Source organism: Oncorhynchus masou, chromosome 6 (genome assembly GCF_036934945.1).
Source record: "Oncorhynchus masou masou isolate Uvic2021 chromosome 6, UVic_Omas_1.1, whole genome shotgun sequence".
In the NCBI taxonomy this organism is placed as follows: domain Eukaryota; kingdom Metazoa; phylum Chordata; class Actinopteri; order Salmoniformes; family Salmonidae; genus Oncorhynchus; species Oncorhynchus masou.
In genome coordinates, this window is record NC_088217.1 from 14,904,927 (window position 1) to 14,923,212 (window position 18,286).

Consider the following 18,286-nt stretch of genomic DNA (forward strand, 5'->3'; position numbering starts at 1 on the left):
TAAGAAATTGATCTGGGAAAATATTGTAGTGAATAATCTATTAGGCTACATCAATTTAACTGTTACACACTCGTGGCTGGGTTGTGGAGAGAAATAACATGCTCAGGACCCATTTTTGCACCCCAATGTTAAAAGTCCCCCCTCCTGCTCCTTCTCTTGCAGTAACCCGGTGGACCTCAGCAGCCCTTTGACGGTCAGCTCCACACCAAAATTCCAGGAGCAGCTGCTGGGGGTGACTGGCGTGCCCCAGGAGGTGATCCAGCATCACCCCTGCCTCAAGCAGCTGCCCCAGATCTTTTTCAGGGCCATGAGGGGGGTCAGTTGCCTGGTGGATGCCTTCCTGGGTAAGACTACCTCATCTCACCTTAGCGGTGCTTTTTCTTCATACTGTTACAGTTGACTTGGGTAATTAATGTACTGTCGATCTGGGCCCATATTCACAAAGCGTCTCAGAGTAGGAGTGCTGATCTAGGATCAGGTTTTCCCTTATATATCATAATAAGATGACATCGACAGGGGGGAGGGGCCTGTTTCCAGATCAGCATTCCTTACTCAGAGACGATTTCTGAATATGGGTCCTTTAAAAATTGTATAGGTGTGATAGTAGTTCCATCTTGTTCGCTTACAGGCTAGCTGGAGATTTTGCTATATTTCTTCCACCGATCCAAACCCTTCAGATCAAGTTGTCGTGTTATTGCTGGAGCACTTCTAACCAAGAGATCATGTACATATTTCCTCCCCTCTAGGTGTCGGGGTCGCAAAGAGAGAGATTCGAGAGAAACTGCCCTCTTATGGTACTTAATAAACTGCGTCTTTGTCATTCAAATGAAGGGTGGAAGGGCTCTGATTTTGTTGATGTTGATCAGCAACGACTAAAGGGTTTTGAAAATGGGTTGACCCACCACCTTGTCCTATCTTTTTTTACTGGCTTTTCTACAAGAACCAGCCATTTTCAATTGAAAATAGCTTTTTATTGTAATTTTCTCCTTTCATTTCTCCACTGTCTTGTGCCCATTGTGCTACACCAGGGCTCTCCAACCCTGTTCCTGGAGAGCTACCGTCCTGTAGGTTTTCATTCCAACCTTTATCAGGAGGGTATCTCTCCAGGAACATGGTTGGACTGCCCTGGTCTACACCTCCCAACGGTCTTAGACTTCAACCATGTTTGTACTTCTCAAATCAAGCAGACCTCTCTGCATTTTGGCCCTATACTTTATCGAAGCACTGTCACGCAGGGTATATACTTCCCTAAATCTCTTGACATCCCCATGTTTAAAGAAACTGGAGCACATACATTTGAAGTAGTGTTGCAAGCTAGAAACAATGTATCTTTTGGTTAATAGTAGTAGACGCTCATTTTGAAAATCACAGACCATCCACCAGCTTTGTGGACAATTGTGTTACAGTACACAAACACAGAATGTCTTTAATAAATACCTGCTATAACTCGTTGAGCGATAATTTGGCCCAACAACTAAACCTACATTTTGTGTTTCAGCTTTTTTGTCATTTTCCTGTTCTTTAAAAAAACAAATATTGTTCTAGTTTCTTCTTCTTCCCCAGAAACAGCACTAGTGTCTCTCTCCCCGTCAGGAGTGACAGTTTCTCCTAGGAGCAATATACGTGACAGACTTCCCTCTCTAGGTACACTACTAAACCGGACCTAACCCAATCAAATCCAATCATTAACTTTGCACAAGGGTCTATTTACATAACAAACAGGATTTCCTATAACGGTGTTTGGGCATAAGACAAAAAGGTGCCACACTTCCAGTCATGAAAAACAACATACTCGTAGACATCTATGAAGGAAACAAACATTCACTGTTTCAGAATGAGAAACTGCCAAAGCTGTTTTTGATTCTTCATTTCGATCGATGGCCGTGTCCACTTGCCAAAATGAACAGGTGAATGATGTCATGGTTGGTTGGTCGGCATTCTGATATTCCAGGCTGTTCTTTGACCACTTTCTTTCCCTTAGGTGCCGCCGTGTCTAGGAACAATTTCCGAGAAAGGCTTCATTCCATTCCCTCCTATGGTACTCTGTAGTTGTCTGCTCCCAAACAATCATGAAGGGAGCTGAATACGTTTTGATGGATTTGCTGGGGTTGGCAAAAAGCTGATTTGTGTGGTGAAAGTAGCTGGTGCATGCACTTAAAGGGCAACGCCACCTCTTTTAAACTTTTCATTATCTCCAGCTCAATACGAGTGTCAACATATGTGAAAATTGCGCTTCTGTAGAAGCTAATATAAAGTTACGAAAAGTTCTAACCGAGGACATCATAAAAAGTTTAAACATTTTAAACTGTGATTTTCACAGTGGAGAGCAAAAAAACACCCTCCCTTGGACTAGAAACTTGTTGCCGGTTTTGAAAATCACAATTCTTTTACATCACACTGTGATGTCACAGAGAACCTTTTTTTTTTTTTTTTTTAGGATCATATCTTTTTAATCAGTTAGAAACGTGCTGGTATCACATGTGAACACTGGTTTGGTGCTGGAGATGATGATTAAGAGGTTGAAAAGTGGTGGAAATGCCCTTTTAAGCTGCTGTGTCAAACAATTTAATCCATAATCACTTTCAGGACAGCAGTATCAAACTGTCTCAATCCGGAAAACCTCACTTCCCTACCCCTGTATTTTGGGCCTTTCTATATAGGCTAGTAGTAGAAAAGCTTACACATTTTGCAGCATTGGCCTATTCGTAATAATCCTCGCTTTGACTATTACTGTAGTATTTTAGTAACACTTGAATTGAAGCAGCCTTTCATGATTCTGTCAATAGAATTGCATAATGGATGATATAGCAAGGTATGACTGTTTATGACAATCAAACCTGCTCGTATCGTTCTTTATCAACCACAAAATAGATTTGATCAACTTTGAAACTTATAATCAAGATAATTGATTGGGAAAAGGGTTGTCCTCTTCCATGGCCTGTTTGGAGAGACATTGTGTAGTGTGTGTGTGTGTGTGGCAGCATCACCATGGCAATGCATGTCAAGTTGCTTCAAGACTTGTGTTTTAAAAAAAACATCCTTGTTAACTTAGCTAGCAAACCCACTAAACGGACCATACAGTCCAATTAGCATCTGCAGCAGTTTAGTGCACCATGTTGCATCAGCAACACTGAATTCTGTGAAAGATGCCAATCAATCAAATATATTTATAAAGCCTTTTTTACATCAGCAGATGTCACAAAGTGCTATACAGAAACCCAGTTTAACTATAAATTGTTTTGGGCTTCACTGAAAATTGCAGGAATAGGTTTAGAGGGTCTGATCCATTTGGTAATGTGAAGCACTCACCCAATCAATGCCTGAGTTTACTGTGTCAGTGTGGACAGTAAGTATCTGCATGTATGTATCTGCTTTGACAGACTGAGCCAAGCATCTGAATAAGTAGTGTTGTCAATCAAAATTGTCCGTTTAGCCGCCCCAAGGCTATGAAGCTAAAATGTGACATTGGGAAACTTGCTCGATCGATCTATTATGGTGTGGGTTTTTCTCTTAATATGTGTATACTTATTTCTATGTATTTTTTTTTTTACATTGTTCCTTACATGTGGTGAGTATTCCCTTGCAAAGAAGACGTATCCACATCACATGGCCTGTGCATTTTGATCTGGTATCTTTTTCTCTTGTGGAGGAAGGGTGAACCTCAAAGATGATGAGCTGCCAATGTTGACATTACTAACATCCTCCCTGATTCGAGTGGCGCTTGTAACCAAAATATGGGTGGAGGGGAAATGGGACTCCATTGGTCCTCGCTGTTTTCACCTGAAACACCAGAATGTCCTCTGATGTCCTCCGCTCTCTTTCTCCCCAAGGTATCTCCCGCCCCCGGTCGGACAGTGCCCCACCCACCCCTGTCAACAGACTGAGCGTACCGCCACCTCCCACCTCCACCAACACCACGCCCCCTCACAGCCGCCGCAACAAACCCACGGGGGTCATCAAGACGGCCAGTAAAACCTCCACAGTAAGTTCCTACACCAGAGTTGTTTTTTCCTCAGATGGCCCATTTGTATCAGAGTAAAGAGATATACAGCATCCCTTTGCCAAATAAACCTCAGACAATCATAGGAATAAATATTAATGTCCCTGAATATTCATATTCTTACTATGCCCATTTGACAGTTAATTAATTCCTGGTTATCCCCTACCCTCCTACCCATCCAGGCGAGCATGACGCACCAACCCAAAGTGTCCTACCAGCCGTCCTCCACCTCTCCCTTGTCCAGCCCCAATCTGACCAGCTCTGAGCCCCGGCCGCTGCCCGCCCCCACCAGGCCCAAGGTCAACAGTGTCCTCAATCTGTTTGGCCAGTGGCTGTTTGACGCCGCGCTGGTGCACTGCAAGCTCCACACGGGCCTGAGCCGAGACAACAGCTTGACTGGTAAGGTCAGGGTCGGATGTTAAGTGTCAAAAACTGGTTTGACTTGTATTGTTTGCGTCTCAATAGTCTAAACTTGCTTCCGATCTCCTTTATCGTCTCCTCTTATTTAGCTGTGAAAAAACAGGCCAGGGATGTTGAGAAACATTATCATAGAAATATAATACCTAGAACAATTCCTACTACACTGGCTCTGATGCCTTCGGATGTGGCAGGGCTTGCAAACTATTATGGACTACAAAGGGAAAGCCTGCCGCGAGCTGCCCAGTGACGCGAGCCAACCAGACGAGTTAAATACCTTTTATGCTCGCTTCGAGGCAAGAAACACTGAAGCATGCATGAGAGCACCAGCTGTTCCAGACGACTGTCACGCTCTCAGTAGCTGATGTGAGCAAGACCTTTTTAAACAGGTCAATGTTCGCAAGGCTACGGGGCCAGACGGATTACCAGGGCATGTACTCGGGGCATGCGCGGACCAACTGACAAGTGTCTTCACTGACATTTTCAATGTCTCCCTGACCGAATCTGTAATACCCACGTTTCAAGTAGACCACCATAGTCCCTGTGACCAAGAATGCGAAGGTAACCTGCCTAAATGACTACCGTCCCTTAGCACTCACGTCAGTAGCCATGAAGTGCTTTGAAAGGCTGGTCATGCCTCACATCAACGTCATCATCCTAGACCCACTCCAATTTGTATACCACCCCAACAGATCCACAGATGACGCAATTCAGATTGCACTCCACACTGCCGTTTTCCACCTGGCATTGCTGGTCATTGACTACAGCTCTGCGTTCAACACCATAGTGCCCTCAAAGCTCATCACTAAGCTAAGGACCCTGGGACTAAACGCTTCACTCTGCAACTGGATCCTGGACTTCCTGACGGGCCGCCCGCAGGTGGTGAGGGTAGGCAACAACACATCTGCCTCGCTGATCCTCAACACCAGGTTCCCTCGGGCACGTGCTTAGTTCCCTTCTGTACTTCCTGTTCACCCATGAGTGTGTCCTAACATGACTCCAACACCATCAAGTTTGCTGACGACACAACGGTGGTAGGCCTGATCACCGACAATGATGAGCCAACTTATATGGTGCCAGGACCACAACCTATCCCTTAGTGTGCTCAAGACAAATGAGATGATTGTGGACTACCGAAAAAAGTAGGCCGAACAGGCCCCCATTTAACATAGACGGGGCTGTAGTGGAGCGGGTCGAGAGTTTTAAGTTCTTTGGTGTCCACATCACCAACAAACTATCATGGTCCAAAAACACCAAGACAGTCGTAAAGGGCACGACAACACCTTTTCCCCCTCAGGAGACTGAAAATATTTGGTTTGGGTCCTCAGATCATCAAAAAGTACAGCTGCACCATCGAGAGCATCCTGACCGGTTGCATCACTGCCTGGTATGGCAACTGCTCGGCATCCGACCGATAAGGCGCTACAGAGGGTAGTGCGTACGGCCCACTGGTGCCAAGCTTCCTGTCATCCAGGATCGAAATACCAGCCGTGTAAGAGGAAGACCCAAAAACTTGTCAGCGACTCCAGCCACCCAAGTCATAGACTGTTCTCTCTGCTACTGCACGGCAAGCGATACCGGAGTGCCAAGTCTATGTCCAAGGGGCTCCTTAACAGCTTCTACCATGACGCTATAAGACTCCTGAACAATAAATCAAATGGCCAACCGGCCTGTCAAGGCAAGTGGTGATTACTTTAAATATAAAATATATATTTAGAATAATAGTAGTGATTTATTTAAGCTTTTATTTCTTTCATCGCATTCCCAGTGGGTCAGAAGTTTACATACACTCAATTAGTATTTGGTAGCATTGCCTTTTAAATGTTTTAACTTGGGTCAAACGTTTCGATTATCTTTCCACAAGCTTCCCACAATAAGTTCAGTGAATTTTGGCCCATTCCTCCTGACAGAGCTGGTGTAACTGAGTCAGGTTTGTAGGCCTCCTTGTTCCACACACTTTTTCATTTCTGGCCACACATTTTCTATAAGATTGAGGTCAGGGCTTTGTGATAGCCACTTCAATACCTTGACTTTGTTGTCCTTAAGCCATTTTGCCACAACTTTGGAAGTATGCTTGGGGTCATTGTCCATTTGGAAGACCCATTTGCGACCAAGCTTCAACTTCCTGACTGATGTCTTGAGATGTTGCTTTAATATATCCACACAGTTTCCCCTCCTCATGATGCCTTCTATTTTATGAAGTGCACCAGTCCCTCCTGCAGCAAAGCACCCCACAACCAAGATGCTGCCACCCCCGTGCTTCACGGTTGGGATGGTGTTCTTCAGCTTGCAAGCCTCCCCCTTTTTCCTCCAAACATGACGATGGTCATTATGACCAAACAGTTCTATTTTTGTTTCATCAGACCAGAGGACATTTCTCCTAAAAGTATGATCTTTGTCCCCATGTGCAGTTAGTTGCAAACCGTAGTCTGGCTTTTTTATGGCGGTTTTGGAGCAGTGGCTACTTCCTTGCTGAGCGACCTTTCAGGTTATGTCGATATATGACTCGTTTTACTGTGGATATAGATACTTTTGTACCTGTTTCCTCAAGCATCTTCACAAGGTCCTTTGTTGTTGTTCTAGGATTGATTTGCACCTTTCGCACCAAAGTACGTTAATCTCCAGGGGACAGAACGCGTCTCCTTCCTGAGCGGTATGATGGCTGAGCGGTCCCATGGTGTTTATACTTGCGTACTATTGTTTGTACAGATGAACGTGGTACCTCCAGGCGTTTGGAAATTGCTTGCAAGGATAAACCAGACTTGTGGAGGTCTACAATTTTCTTTCTGACGTCTTGGCTGATTTCTTTTGATTTTACCATGATGTCAAATTTTCCAAGCTGTTTAAAGGCACAGTCAACTTAGTGTATGTAAACTTCTGACCCACTGGAATTGTGATACAGTGAGTTATAAGTGAAATAATCTGTCTGTAAACAATTGTTAGAAAAATGACTTGTGTCATGCACAAAGTAGATGTTCTAACCGACTTGCCAAAACTATAGTTTGTTCACAAGAAATTTGTGGAGTGGTTGAAAACCGAGTTTTAATGACTTCAACCTAAGTGTATGTAAACTTCCGACTGTAGTGCACTACTTTTGATCAGGGCCCATAGCACTTTTTATAGAGTGTAGAGCTTTCATTTTAAAGGCAGTCAGGATAAATCTCCACCCGGCACAGCCAGAAGAGGACTGTCCAGTCCTCATAGCCTGGTTCCTCTCTAGGTTTCTTCCTAGGTAGTTTTTCATAGCCACCGTGCTTCTACACCTGCATTGCTTGCTGTTTGGTGTTTTTGGCTGGGTTTCTGTACAGCACTTTGATATATCAGCTAATGTAGAAGGGCTGTATAAATACATTTGATTTAAAGTAAGTAAAAATTGACTTTATAGTAAATATCCTCTGCACCATTCCATTAGCACAACGTTTGAAAACATTTCTCAGCTCATCGAGATCTTAGAGGCATCTTTCAGGGGTTTTCTCAGCTCACTGATGTCTTCGATCTTTCAGGGGTTTTCTGGATCAAAAAGGGGCTTAGGTTGTGTTGGTGGGGCAATGGGCGCAGTCAGGCCGTCAGCGCAGCTGAATTTTAGAGCTTTTTTTTTGTCGTTTACACTGAATTTTTCCATCCCGGAAATTTTACCTATAGATGTTTTTTTTTACACAGTTTGGACTGAGGCATCCTATAAAATTGCTTGGGCCTGCCCAAGGTTTTCAATTTCAATCAAATCTCTGTCTTTGGAGAATGACCCTTGCCTTTTGAAATTTATTTTAAAGCAAGTACTTTTTATAACCACTTATTGTAAGTGGCTTTTGACCTTTGACCTAATACATCTTCTCTGTCCTCTCTTGCTCTCCTCTTTCTAATTCCACCTAATTTCTCTATCCCTCCACTTTCTCTCTCTCCTCTACCCCCCCCCATTATTGTGTTTTTTCCCAGCCCTTCCTCTCTCTCCTCTACCCCCCCATTCCCAGCCCTGGCCACTCAGGCAGGCATGGAGCCGAGGAGGCAGGGATCCCTGATGTCCACAGACACCATGGTGTCCAACCCCATGTTCGATGCCAATGAGTTCCCCGACAACTATGAGTCGGGCCGGGCCGAGGCCTGTGGAACCCTCTGCAGGATCTTCTGCAGCAAGAAACCGGCGAGGAGATCCTCCCCGTTTACCTGTCCAGGTACCCATGTGTTTTACGTAGTGTTTCCAAATCCTGGTCCTAACGGGGTGCTCATTTTAGTTTCTGCCCTAGCTTTAACACATGATTAAATTCATCAACTTGATCTGGGGCAAAACAAGAATATGCACCCCTTTGTGTCCCCAGGACCAGATTTATGTGGCTGTTCATCATACTGTAGGTCTGTCTAAAAAACTCTACTCCGACTAAACCCTTCTCTGTCTCCGCCCCCCCAGGTTCTACATGGTTCTGATTCAGGGCCTCCAGATCTCTGACTACATCTGCCGACCGGTCCTGGCCAGCATCATCCTCAACTCTTCTGCCCTCTTCTGCTCTGACCTGAAGGGCATCAACGTGGTGGTCCCCTACTTCATTTCTGCTCTGGAGAACATCCTCCCTGACCGGTGACTAATGCTACATCTATATTAAAGCTGCCAATATTACAAAAACAAACCAAGAAATGACCTCAAACAGCTAACAAGGTTTTTTCCCCCTTGGAAATCATTGCACACATGATATAACAGAAAATGATGTATTATAAACAATAACAAATGTGCTGGGAGTGAACAGTGGTGGTGTTTCTCCAAATGCGCATTCCAGCTTTTACGTTTGCTTGCTGAAAGAATAGCTGCTATTGTTATTCCCCCTACATCTCGTTGTTCTAAACTCTCCTGTGCTAATGTTGCTTTTACAGCTTTATGCAGCTGAAGCATTTTCCTCAGGAAATGTACTTTGCCTAATTAGTCTTATGTTGTTTGATAGACAATTAGTCAAATGGTCTGTGTTAAGGACATCTGCATGCATAAGGAGTGCAATGTTGACAGAAATTGGTTCTTAGTTCTTTGGGTGAAGTTTGTCTGTTACTGTCACACATTTAACAAAACTCACTGTATACGCATGAAAAAAACTCATGTCAATGTAAGAAATAGTTTGAGTCTTATCAGTGATTGATTGTTGGTTAAATAGGGTATCTGACTGCTGTCACCTTTTTAATATTTATCATTTGAGTTAAGTGTAACTCCAATAACAAATATTTAAAAGAAGTTAACTAAAGTGACCAACATTGAACGGAGCCTTACTCCTTTGAATGTTTCATTTGAATTAAATGAAATTGTTCTTTCCCCTCTCCAGAGAGCTGTCAAAGTTTAAGACCTATGTGAACCCCACAGACCTGAGGAGAGCCTCCATCAACATCCTGATGTCCATGCTGCCTCTGCCACACCACTTTGGCAACGTCAAGTCAGAGGTAAAACCTGTTACACTCACTTGTCATGAAAGGAACATCAGTCTAAAACCAACGTTTGTCAGATGTTTTCAAACATCTTCAAGATGCTCCAGAAGTCCCACACCATTAGTTGTGTAGACACAGCTAATATGCCTTATCCCCTAAATGAATAGAAAAAATAGCACCAAATAAAATGAGGACATGGTATGGATGGATCTTATAGTTTACATATAGTTACAATCGATGGATGGTGATTTGGACTTATTTCAATGTTTTGTGTTGTACTGAATTTCTGTTGAACTGTCTGTTTTAGTGAACAGTTGCAATGCCCTGTAGTTCTTGACAGTTGTCTAAGTGCAAAGTCAACCGTATGTTTCAGGTGCTCTTGGAGGGCAAGTTTAGCAATGACGACAACTCTCTGCACGACAAGGCTGTCTCCTTCGTCTCCCTCAAGCTGCGATTGGTCAACATCCTAATAGGAGCGCTCCAGACGGAGACGGACCCCACCAACACACAGATGATCCTGGGTTAGTTCATCTTCACTTTTTTTTAGCCTTATTTTACTAGGCAAGTCAGTTAAGAACAAATTCTTATTTTCAATGACGGCCTAGGAACAGTGGGTTAACTGCCTGTTCAGGGGCAGAACGACAGATTTGTACCTTGTCAGCTCGGGGATTCGAACTTGCAACCTTTCAGTTACTAGTCCAACGCTCTAACCACTAGGCTACCCTACACATTTATTTTTTTTCATTTGACCTTTGGTTGTTTTACAATGAAAGGTGTGTTATAAAATGTAATGTATTATTATTTAATAATAAAGGCAGCAGTCTAAGGCACTGCATCTCAGTGCTTGAGGCGTCACTACAGACCCTGGTTCGATTCCAGGCTGTATCACAACCAGCCGTGATTGGGAGTCCCATAGGGTGGCGCACAATTGGAGCAGCGTCATCCGAGGTCTGGGTTTGGCCGGGGTAGGCCGTCATTGTAAATAAGAATTTGTTCTTAACTGACTTGTTTAGTTAAATAAAGGTTCATTTAAAAAAAAATAAGGTTGACTACTGATTTAGTTGCGGTTTTAATCATCCTCATTAGGAAATGCGACTGAAAACCAGATTTGTGTCTTGGAGGCGTGATTTTGTGTGTGTGTGTGTGTTCTAACATGGGAATTGTCTGTACCTTCAACCTGCCAAAACAGTTCTTTTACATAGTGCAGAATCACCCTGGAATGAATATAATAACAAAGAGCATTTTCTCTGTACAGGTGCAATGCTCAACATTGTCCAAGACTCTGCTCTCCTGGAGTCCACTGGTGCCCAAGCAGAGGTGGTGAGACCAATGCTTTTGTTCTCCACGCTGTAGAAACGCTCACTCAACCAAAAAGAAAATTAACTGAACAAAACATGTAGCTTAGAGAGATCTGTAAAACAAATATGTAACCTTTTATTTAACCAGGAAAGAGGTTAGAAACCTGGCAAGAGGTCACCATAAATGTTGTGTTTTAAAGGATATTTTGTTCATTAGTCCACAAAGATGTTTTATGTAGACTAATGAACAAAATACTAAATCTGTTGTTTTTGAGTAGAATATCCCTTTAATGATCTGAGCAGAGTGTGACAATGCCACCCCAACAGGGCATTGTGGATGGCAGCAATGCACTGGCCAAGAGCCACAGCAGGAACAACAGTGGCATCAGCAACACCAGCGGGGGCAGCTCTGAAGCCACCACCCCTGACAGAGAGAGGCCCACCCAGGCCCTCCTCCGAGACTACGGTGAGCCCCTTGGTGAACACATTCATCAAATCAAATTTATTTATATAGCCCTTCGTACACCAGCTGATATCTCAAAGTGCTGTACAGAAACCCAGCCTAAAACCCCAAACAGCAAGCAATGCAGGTGTAGAAGCATGGTGGCCTGGAAAAACTCCCGAGAAAGGCCAAAACCTAGGAAGAAACCAAGAGAGGAACCAGGCTATGTGGGGTGGCCAGTCCTCTTCTGGCTGTGCCGGGTAGAGATTATAACAGAACATGGCCAAGATGTGGTGTGAGAACACAGAATCCTTCTCATTACGCCCATTACTCCACATGCTTAACCTACGTCACCTTTGTTTTGAGCCGACTTCACCATCAGCCAAAACAGGGCACCTGGCTCATGCCCTGTAAGGTAGCCTGGTTCCAAAACGGGGTGCCTGGCTCATGCCCTGGCTCAAAACGGGGCGCCTGCCCTGCCCTGTAAGGTAGCCCGGTTCCAAACGCGCCGGCTCATGCCCTGCAGGCTTGGGGCATGCCCTGCAAGGTAGCCCGGTCCCAAAACGGGGCGCCTGGCTCATGCCCTGTAAGGTAGCCCGAATCCCCACACCTGACTGTTACCAGGGATTCCTGCCCTGCAAGGTGCAAAGGTGGCAAAGGTGGAGGTCAACAGGGTGATGGGGGGGACTTTATTGGAGTACAGTGGTGGTGGTAAAACACTTCCACACATTTCAGTCCACAGTAGAGTGGTTTAGGCCAATTCCTTTTCCACACAGTTCTGCTAATTAATTGAAAATCATTTAATGGTTTAAAGATACTGACAAAAAGTATTCAACATAAAAATAAAATCCATTTGGTAGACATCTTTTCATTATTTTGACCTCTCTACATTATAACAGGAAGAGGAAGTGTAACTCTAACAGCCTATTAGCTAGAAGAGCTGCTGTTTAGCTGGTTAAACAAAGTTTAGCCATGTGTTGGCAAACATGTATGTCCAAGTCAAGACACCTTACCAGCAGCACTATTTCAATGTAACCTTTTATTAGGCAAGTCGGTTAAGAACAAATTCTTATTTACAATGACTGCCTACAGACATCGCTGGGCCAATTGTGTGCCACCCTATGGGAGTCCCGATCATGGCTGGTTGTGATACAGCCTGGATTCTAGTGACGTCTCTCGCACTGAGATGCGGTGCGTTAGACCGCTGCACTACTCGGGAGCCTGTGGTAACCTATTAGCGGGTGCTTTTTCAAAGCCTATGTCAGACACTCCAGTGAGTGTAATTAGCTCCAATCAGTGTAATTTGCTCAATATTATGAATTGAGAAACAAGGAGGTGTGTTATTCAAAATCTGATTTCTGCTAGAGATATTCATAAAAATATAATTATATTTTTGTGGACCACCATGCAGTACCTTCGTACCCAAGGTTGAATTCCCCTGAGCTAGACTTTTACAGTAATGTTTCTATAATAGTTTTGAATGTTGACTGTCTTCATTTATTTTTGTATTCCTGTCAGTCATGCTTTAGTAGTATTGTGGACATGTATGACATTGGGTAAAGGTGATTCCCAAAAATACATTATCATTTTCATATTTGCAGTGATGCTGTGTCGTTTCAGTGGTACTTATATTATCAGAATGCAGACAGTCGTGTGTCTGTCACCTGCTAGCTCTTCTCGCTATACAGCATGTGCAACTTGTGCATAAATATCTTAACTGCATGCATTAGTGTATACAGCCTTTGCATGTTGTTTTATTTAAGCTGGAATATAAACCTAGACCTGGAGTGAATCTCTGTGGTTCCTTGATTCCTCATGTCACCTTCTCAAAGCACACTGGAGCAGAAATCTGAGATTCCTCCCCTCAGATCTTTTCCAATGTGTTTTGTGGAGGAGGAGGCAAGGAGAGAATACAATTGAGATTCAGCCACAAGTTATACCCACTGACTGGCTGCAAATGTCTTTCATAATAACTAATGCATGGCTATGCTGAACATCAACTAAATGCAGGCTTCCACTTATGTGCAGCAACTGTACTGCAATTTCTTGATTTTCTCAGACAAGTTCATTTCAAACAGAAACATGTTTTTTTTTACTTGAAGTGTTGCCTTTTCCTTCATCTTAATTTGAACCTCTTAAGTTTCTGAAAGACAAGTGAAACACTTACAAACAAACAAACTTTTTTTTTTTTTTTTTTTTTATGAACATGAGAAACATGCATGTTTGTTTAAATTGTCCTAGTTTTGGCTACCATTCTATTGGCAACAAATGGCTGGGGCCATTTCATGAATTGAAAAATGTCTATTGTCTTCTAATGAGGATTTTTCAATGAATTGAACATGGTATTTGACCTAATACATCCATAATATCCAACCTCATAAGGACTGCTCATATAGTGCTGTCGTCATGCCGATTGCTTTGTGTGTGTAGCTGATGCTTATTGGACGTGCTCTGCCTGGTCCAGTAGTTACTAACCCCAGCTCTCCTTCTCTGCTCGTGGTTGTGTGACATGGCGTGGTATGGCGTTTTCTTCTGGGGGGTCATATCCCTAGCTCTCCATACAGATGCAGCGGCCGGCTTGCTGATCCGCAGCATCCACCTTGTCACCCAGAGGCTCAACTCCCAGTGGAGGCCTGACATGAGCATCTCCCTGGCTGCTCTGGAGCTGCTGGCCGGCCTGGCCAAGGTAAAGCCCCATGGTCCTGTTCATTAGGCTTGCAACGTTTTAAACCCACCGTTTTTGCTCCATATGCCCACTTGGGGTCCTATCAACGATCCCTACATTGTCCATTTAAAGGAAATTTAAAACCCTACATTGTAAGGTGATGGTGGACAACAAAGCCGGCATTTCTTTCCTTTCCCATGTTAGTAATTGTCATGGAAACCACAAACAGTATGAGGTGGCCAGACAACTATGGAAAGGCTATGATAATGAACACTGCAATGGAGATTAGTAAGAGCCAGGAGATTCTACAACAGACCTTTCAGTTGTTCATTAAACACTGCTGGCTCTCCTTCCTCCTCAGGTGAGGACGAGTGTGGAGTCTGCAGACCGTAAACGTGCGGTCAGCTCGGTGTGTGGTTACATCGTGTACCAGTGCAGCCGGCCTGCCCCCCTCCACTCCAGAGACCTCCACTCTATGATCGTGGCAGCCTTCCAGTGTCTGTGTGTGTGGCTGACAGAACACCCTGACATGCTCAATGAAAAGGTAGAAGGGACCACAACACATTCTATCTGGACTACTACTGGGGATGGTCTCCCAGATTAAGCCCACTAGGCTACTGGACTAAAAAGCCATCTTAATAACAAATGATTCAAAGGCATTTGATCCACAATTACTCAGGTTGCTATTTCCTTCTTTATTGATTTTGAGTGTGTTTTGATCCAGGATGGGGCTTAATCTGTGTTCCTACTGTTCTGTCCATCTGAGAATAACCAAGGTACATAAAGATGGAAGAAATCAGCTCCATCTACTGTTTGAAATTGCTTGCGTCTGTGAACTACAGTTGCGATCATGTATAACGTGCTAATGCAGATGCAAAAGAGTAACGGAGAGCAAGCTGCAATACAGCAAACTTCGAAAACAAGGCATTTGTGGTAGTGCATGGAGGCTGCCATATTTATGACCGGCCACCTTTTGGACTTCACACAGTTTATCGCTAATGAAGCAAATATAACCTTTTCTTGAATTTTGAAAAGTGTAGGTCAAATCTTCCTTTGTTCAAATGGTCACAAATCCTACGTTTGACATTGTTGCGTGATTTAATTTGAATTTTATGTGTTCTCTCTGACTTATATGAACACTCTAAACTCACAAGGTGACTTTTGTGCCATGCAATGACATAGTGTTTTGTTGCAGGACTGTTTGATAGAGGTCCTGGAGATCGTGGAACTGGGCATATCGGGCAGCAAGTCCAAGACGGGTGACCAGGAAGTGCGTTACAAAGGGGACAAGGAGCACAACCCGGCCTCCATGAGGGTGAAGGATGCTGCTGAGGCCACCCTGTCATGGTGAGGGCCACCTGAGAGGAGTAATGGTTCTTTAGGGAAAGATTATTATTAAGCTGCATTACCTTTTGGTGCTCTCTTTAATGGGCAATCTGTGATTGGTACATCCGTTTTTGGACCTAATGATATATGTTACAAGTTTTGAGGCGTTTGATGCCAGTTCCTACTTCATTCATCCCCCCCCCATAAATGCGTTCTTGAACATGAGAACTTTCATGTGCCTTAATTACAAACTTGTATGGGATCCATAAATATATAAATGTTATTAAATGATGAGCCTAGTTTAACCAAGGAGAAAGGAATCTGCTATACAGGAAGATAGAAAGGATCCTTCCTGGCTAGTCATGATTGGCTAAGATATACGGGGTGATTGGACATGCCAAGAGATGAGTCCTGATTGGTCTGTCACAGTTTCCTGTCGATAACATAATGGGCTCTTCCCTGGTGAGTATGTAAATCATATTTGCTACTGCAGATTTGTCGAAATATATACCTATGGGCAACTGCAATAGTGTTGCTTTTGCTCTCAAAACATGGCTGCCCTAAATTTAGATGGGTTTACGTACAGGGACTACTTTCTGTAGAGCCTCAAAACATGTTTGGGTTTTATGGATGGTCAGTCCTTGCATCCATAGCTCTGTTTTATGAATTTGAGAGTGATTTCTTTTCTCAGGCCCCAACCAAAAGTTTTGGTTTCATTGCTTTGTTGTTTAAACAGCATATTGCCCCTTTAGCTAAACTAAAATGGCCGTCCCACGCCTCTTGTTTTTGTGGACCTCTGAGGTCGAAATTATAGTTTTAACCATGTTTTGGCGCTATAAAGTTTTTAGTTACAATAACTTTGTTCGCAAATGTCTTACTTCGTCAAAGCCATTGGGTTATATGCAGTATCCACACCTATTTATACCTTGTTGGGCATTGTGCAGAATCCACACCTATTTATACCTTGTTGGGAATCATGCAGAATCCACACCTATTTATACCTTGTTGGGCATCATGCAGAATCCACACCTATTTATAATCATTGAATCCACACCTGTTGAATCATGCAGAATCCACACCTATTTATACCTTGTTGGGAATCATGCAGAATCAACACCTATTTATACCTTGTTGGGAATCATGCAGTATCCACACCTATTTATACCTTGTTGGGCATCGTGCAGTATCCACACCTATTTATACCTTGTTGGGAATCATGCAGAATCCACACCTATTTATACCTTGTTGGGCATCATGCAGTATCCACACCTATTTATACCTTGTTGGGAATCATGCAGAATCCACACCTATTTATACCTTGTTGGGAATCATGCATTAGTGGGAAAGGAGCCACTTGTCATACTGTAGTAAAAGTAAAGATAACTTAACAGAAAATGATTCAAGTAAAAGTGAAAGTCATCCAGTAGAAGTCAAAGTATTTGGTTTTAAACATACTTTAGTATAACAAGTAAATGTAATTGCCCAAATATGCTTAAGTATCAAAAGTAGAAGTATATATAATTTCAAATTCCTTTTATTAGGCAAACCAGATGGCACAATTTGCCCTTTTAAATGTTATTTACAGATAGCCAGGGGCAAACTCCAACACTCAGTCATCAGTTACAAATTAAGCATGTGTTTAGTGAGTCCAGATCAGAGGCAGTAGGGATGACCAGGGATGTTCTCTTGGTACGTGTATGAATTAGGGAATTTTACTGTCCTGCTAAGCATTAAAAATTAATACTTTTGGGTGTCAGGGAAAATGTAGTAAAAAGTACATAATTTTCTCTCTGAATGTTTTGAAGTAAAAGTTGTACTTAAGGACTTTACACCACTGGCTGTATGCAGTATCCATGTTTATTTACGTCTTGTTGGGCTGTATGCACGATCCACACATTGGAGCCTGGATATCGTGGTAATGCAGTCTCCACAGCTATTGGAGCCTGGATATCGTGGTAATGCAGTATCCACACCTATTGGAGCCTGGATATCGTGGTAATGCAGTATCCACACCTATTGGAGCCTGGATATCGTGGTAATGCAGTCTCCACAGCTATTGGAACCTGGATATCGTGGTAATGCAGTATCCACACCTATTGGAGCCTGGATATCGTGGTAATGCAGTATCCACACCTATTGGGAGCCTTGATATCACACCTATTGGAGCCTGGATGTTGTGGTTATACAGTCTCCACACCTATTGGAGCCTGGATGTCGTGGTAATGCAGTATCCACAGCTATTGACGCCTGGATATCGTGGAAATACACTCTCCAGAGCTATTGAGGCCTGAATATTGTGTTAATGCAGTATCCACACCTATTGGAGCCTTGATATCACACCTATTGGAGCCTGGATATTGTGGTAATGCAGTATCCACACCTATTGGAGCCTGGATGTCGTGGTTATGCAGTCTCCACACCTATTGGAACCTGGATGTCGTGGTAATGCAGTCTCCACACTTATTGGAGCCTGGATGTCGTGGTAATTCAGTGATACATTGATCCACTCACTATAAAATATGGAAGATGCACCTTTAGTGAAAAGGTACAAAATGGCAATGGAAGGATCGAGGCCCCTTCTCCTGAGAATCAGTTATTTGGAAGATGTTCATTCTTTGCATTATGCATAGCAGAATAAGGAGTCTGCTTTGCATCTCTGAGTTCCATACATATTTACTAGTCCTTGATATTGACTGTGATCAGGGATTCATATGCAAAGGTGGAGGTCAACATGTTGATGG

General features: G+C 43.3%; 1 pseudogene; it reads left to right on the plus strand.

The window, feature by feature from the left end:
• Positions 1-18,286, plus strand: part of LOC135541393 (ral GTPase-activating protein subunit beta-like) — a 51,985-nt pseudogene that overhangs the window by 15,074 nt on the left and 18,625 nt on the right.